The sequence below is a fragment of the Sorex araneus genome, chromosome 1 (assembly GCF_027595985.1).
Source record: "Sorex araneus isolate mSorAra2 chromosome 1, mSorAra2.pri, whole genome shotgun sequence".
Classification (NCBI taxonomy): Eukaryota; Metazoa; Chordata; class Mammalia; order Eulipotyphla; family Soricidae; genus Sorex; species Sorex araneus.
Genome location: NC_073302.1, coordinates 117,588,396 through 117,594,167, shown reverse-complemented (window position 1 = coordinate 117,594,167; position 5,772 = coordinate 117,588,396). Strand labels below are relative to the sequence as shown.

Here is a 5,772-nt window from a genome sequence, read left to right as displayed (position 1 = left end):
TAAACCTAATATTCTACAGCAATTTTTATACATTTATAATATATTTAAGCAAATGTGGAGACATAATGAAGGATTAGCCAAATTTGCACATATAAATTGATAAATGAAGTATTCTGTTTTGGATTAAATTAATAATGCATTTAAATCACTAATGAAGAAAGGTGTTTATAACAAAGTTAGGATGGAATTCAAAATTGTATTCATGTTATTAATATTAAGACTTTCCTAAAATGAGTAATATAAGTAGTGTTTATACAGTTTATGGAAAAGAGTTCCAGGAACTTAGTCCCTTATTTCATTTTCAATCTGCTTGCACATAGTATTACCTATTGATATGACCAGGGTAATTAATAAGTGTATTCCTTATTTTCATTAAAATCTATGGCAAAGTGAGTTTAATGAAGATTTCCAGGTGGAGTTAAAGATAAACATAAATAACTTGAGGGAAAATAAGACCTCATCTTATACAGAAAATATGTGTGTATATGTAAATATATTGTAAGCATTTACACATCCCTTAGAATGGCATAGGCAGAATTCCCACTTGACTCCCTATGGAAAGAGAAGAAAAGAGAAATAAAAGGTGGGTTTCAGAGCTCTTGGTGGGAAGTGGTGGGAAGTGTAAGCACCTAACTCAGGTCCTGTCAATTTGATGGCAGGAAGTATGTGAATGTGTTACTTGAATAGGGACTACCTGCAATCTATGTTATCATTTCTATACTATTAGTAGAATAATAGGAATATTTTATGCCATGTATTGAATAATATATATTTATTATTCATTATTCATATATGCATATATTTATATATGCCTCTTGGAAAGCCCAGCAAGCAACCAAGAGTATCCCACCTGCATGGCAGAGTCTGTGTATATATTATATTATATTATTATTTTGTATTATATTATTTTATTATGATATATATAATATTATATTTATATATAGACACATATATAGGTGTACAAAATTTCTCTAATATACAACTAGATATAAATTTTTGGTACCTGATATGTTCTATAGATAATCCATATTCAAATCAACGTATCCAAAGACAGCATTAATTGTTTAAAATCTCACAATGTTGTGTCTTTGGGGTGTACTGTGTTGCTACCTCAATGCCAGCTCTTGCAAACTGTCACTCTTATACACACGAAATGGGACAGACGATCTCAGCAAGGACCTCAGACATTATTAAAGAATACTGCCATCCGCAGCAGTTCTTTCATTTTTTATTTGCTCTTTCGAGTCAAGAGTAGAATCACTAGCTTAAGACATTCAGGGGTGAACTACTTTTATGCTATAACTTTGCTCTCAGAATGACTTAAGGCAGCAATACTTGAAATACACTTTGATTTGCTTCAGTGAATGAGAGGAAAGGTCAAGGAATTTCTCCACAACTAGTTGGCCACACAAAAAAAAATAGGTTTACTTCGGTTTCAAATTTTTTAGGTTGTTCAGCATTCATACAAACTCAAATAGCATGCACAAAGAAAACAAATCTCTAAGGATTACTACATGGTACAGAATGGCTTAATGACCTCTCAGCAGACTCTTAAAACACAGATGTGTGAGTTGTGATTTAGGCTCAAACCATATGAAGAACAGAAAATAATATCACAGGGAGATTTAGAACATGCATTTTCCCAGGGGTTAGTGATCCAATTACCATCAGAGCTATGTGGAAAGGGACTTGCACTTATCTCTAGGCAGTGTAATTTGAAATGCCCATTTCAGTTCACTTCATCACATTTATAATAGTTCAGACGCATTGCCTTGTTTATGATCTCTTGTGTGACGACATGCTAGATAATATAAAAAGGCTGAAAGCATAAAATTACAATGCAGCATATTCACTAAGGCTGAAAAACAAAGGAAAGAAAAATTCTATTAATCTTGCTCTTGCATATATTCTTGTTTATATTTCTAGAAAGTGGGTTATTTTAAGCTGCATTGTGCATGGCAGATAAAATACTTTTTGTTTGTTGGGGGGGGGGGTCATCTCCAGTGGTAATCAGTGTTCAACTATCATTCCTAGTGGAGCTTGAGGACCATAGGTGGTGCTAGGATCAAATTTGGGCACCTGCATGCAAAACAGATGATCAAACCACTGTACTATCCCTTCAGAGCTAAAACAAACCATTTACAACTGTCTATACTTTTTCAGAAGTGACAGCCTCTACTAGGTAGCAAGGTACCATGGGATGGGGTGGTGTAAAAGGTGAAACAGGGCAAGAAACAAGATTATCCATCCAATGTATACCCTGTACATTTTGTTCAAAAAAAGGTGACTTAATTGATAGTACAGAGGAGAGAGAACTGCCTTACATGCAGCTGAACTGGGTTCAATTCCTGGCACCACCTATGGTCCTCACAGAGCTGCCAAAAGTGATCGCTGAGTGCAGAGTAAGGGGTAGGCCCTGATAATTTCTGCATGTGACTTCAAAACAAAAGTTTTAGTCTAAAATGGGAAGCAAATAACAAAGGTTAAAATTGGTTGCAACATTAAACAGTTCTGTCGGTACACACATTGTGATACTTTTAAAAAGATTTATTTCCTTACTTTGTACACTTTGGAGTCAGAGATTCAATTCCTCTCCTCAAATGTGAGTAATTTAATTCTTTAACTGTTAAACTCCACGGCCTTATTTACATGATCAGTGAGTGTAATGCTTGCCTGTTTAGCAGTTGTGCTATGTAAGCTCCTTTCTGGCATTGTTGTGTTTACCTGATGGATTATGCTCAGTGCCCCTGACCTATACTGAGAAGGGTGGGGAGTGTTTAGCAATATAATAAGAAAGCAAAGATATATTTGCAGCAAATTTGATCTAGCACTACAATGTTTCAGTAGCTCAAGTGAAATATTTTCTGCTAAGCTACAACTTGAATAAGAAAACCAATTAACATTTGTCCTTGTGTTTCAAAAATTACTTTCTTCTTCAACATTTTATGCAAAACTTGTCAGCCTAGAGGAAACAGAGGTGGTTTAGTTGGGAAATGTGCTGGGAAAAATAATTTTAATTCTATTTTTAAACAAGCTTAAGTTATCTCAAAATGCACAACTATAAAGGGGTTATGGGAGAAGGTAGAGATACCGGCAGTCAGAGAATAAACTATACAAAAGCATTAAGTTTTTCTATTTTCCTACTTCATTCTTCATAAGTGGTTATCCTTATTTATATGACACTTATCTGGGTTGTAAAGTTTATTCCAGAGAAAAATATTCCATTTATATATTTTTCCTGTAGTTTATCAGTTTTCTCTCTGAGGAGGTAATGCACTTTATGCATATGTGTAGACATATATAACATGCCACATGATTTTCCCATAAACTCACTCCTGTTTTGCTCTCTTTGACATTATTATTTAGTGTAATGCCATTTGATACTTAACAGACAAATCCAAAAATAAAATATTGATCTAAACTTTGGTGTTTCAGTGATGAGTTTTCCATGTATCTCACAGTTTTTTTGTCCTCAATATATTGCATACAAGATCACCAAAAGGAGGTTATGTAGGTAGGAATGCGCATGATTGGTTCAATGAGCAAACAGTAAAATGGATTACAATAATATCTTGCTAACTTCTTGGATCTATATTTCTAGTCAAATTCTAACATTCAGTTTCTGGACATATGACCATATAAAAATATTCAAGGGTCACTGAAATATATGTTCTACTTTATTACCAAGAATTAAAAAAAACATATTTTCTCAATATTTTACCAAGAAAACATATTGATGAGGATTTGTCTTAGTGAATAGATGCTGATTAGAAAAAAAATCTTTGACTGTAAATTAAGCAAAAAAGTAAATAAAAGTCTAAATTTGACCATGAATAAGAACTCACTAGGTATATATCCAGATCAGGTACACTTAATTTTCTACCTGCTTAACTTGGTAGCATTTCTTTGACTCCTTTTTTTTTTTTTAAAGTGAGCAATCTTCTTGTCTTCCTATGGATTATAAATATTTCAAATGCCTCATAAACTTTTGCATCTGCTTTATTTTTCTCTATTTTTCTATCCAGTGGAAAAAATAACTTCATTTCCTACTTTATTTACCCTCAAAATATGTTAATATAATTTCTCCCATAGGTACTACTGTGCCTTTCCACACTTGCTAATGGAAGAACAATACTCTCTCCTAAATTCCCGTCTCTCATTGGATTTTCAAAGCCACCCTGACCATCCAGATCACAGAGCATCCGACATCCATAAAGCCCTTTTGCAGCAGATAGGTGTAAATCAAGTGCAAATCACTTCTCCTTTCCTCAGTTGCCTTCAATACTGTAACACCTTACAAATTGTTTTCTAGGCTAATATAATTTAAAGTAATAGATAAACCAAAGAAAGCTATCTAAGCTTAAATCTGTGTGCTTGATTGGTGTAATGGTCATAAATCTGGCATACAGATTATTTAGTTTTTATTTTATTTTTTATCCAATTATTTATCTTAAGATATTTTTATTGAATCACTGAGATACACTTATAAAGCTGCTCATTATTAGGTTTCAGTACTGGTGTTCCAACACCCATCCCTCCATCAGTGTACGTTTCCCAGTACCAGTGTCCCCAGTTTCCTTCCCATCACCCCCTTCAGACTCCCTCTATGGCAGGCACTTTTCTTCTCTCTGTGTCCTCTGTTTCTCTGTCTCTGTCTGTTTCTGTCTCTCTCTCTCTGTCTCTGTCTCTCTCTCTGTCTCTCTCCCTCTCTCTGTCTCTCTCCCTCTCTCTGTCTCTGTCTCTGTCTCTTTCTCTCTCTCTCTCTCTATCTATCTATCTATCTATCTATCTATCTATCTATCTATCTATCTATCTATCTGCCTCTCCCCTTTTGGGCATGGTGGTTTGGCATTCAAATTCTTTCACTGAAGATACATTTCTGCTTTAAGACCCAAGCTCATGCTTTAGTCTTTGCAAATGAAAATTTCCCAGATTCAATGTTAGTAAGAATAAGGATCTCTAGAATTCAATACTAAGAACATTCAAGAATAGTTTCGCTTAATTTTCTTTTTTTTTCTTTTTCTTTTTTTTTTTCTTTTTCGCTTAATTTTCGTAGGATTTTAACTTTCCAAATACGCTCAATGTAAAATACATCAAAAAAAAAAAAACACTGAGTATAATAAAAGCCTATTTGAGGGAATATACTGTATAGTTTTCAGGAAGAAAAGATTATGAAAGTATACAATTTAGTTATTTTACATGTGTTTCAAAAATAAAGAACCATAATCACAATAAAACAATATTTATGGAGGTATATATAGCATATGTAATGCCAAGCAAATAATTCAAGTGAACACTGAATATGAAAATACAAAAACAGTCAACAAATTAGTCTAAATATATTTTATTTGTTCAAAGGTGAAAGTGCTTTAAATGAAATATAGAGATTAAAATAACCTACTTATATATAAACTGATAAGAGCAGATACTACACTTGATCTTAGCCAAAAGGCCAAGAAGTAGTATAGGTCTGGCATGATAGCATAGCGGGTAGGGCGTTTGCCTTGCCCGTGGCTGGCCCGGGTTGGATTACTCCGTCTCTCTCAGAGAGTCTAGCAAGCTACTGAGAGTATCCCGCCTGCTTGGCAGAGCGTAGCAAGCTCCCCATGGTGTATTCGATATGCCAAAAATAATAACTAGTCTCTCAATGGAGACGTTACTTGTGCCTGCTTGAGCAAATTGATGAGCAATGGGAGGACGGTGTTACAGTGCTACATTTATAAATAAATGAGATATAAAGAGAAAATGTTTTAGATTGTTAATAAAGTCATT

At 34.0% G+C, this 5,772-nt stretch overlaps 1 pseudogene; it reads right to left on the bottom strand.

Moving 5' to 3' along the window:
* Positions 1-5,359: 5,359 nt before the first annotated feature.
* LOC129401118 (U2 spliceosomal RNA) lies at positions 5,360-5,464 on the bottom strand (annotated as a pseudogene).
* Positions 5,465-5,772: the final 308 nt, after the last annotated feature.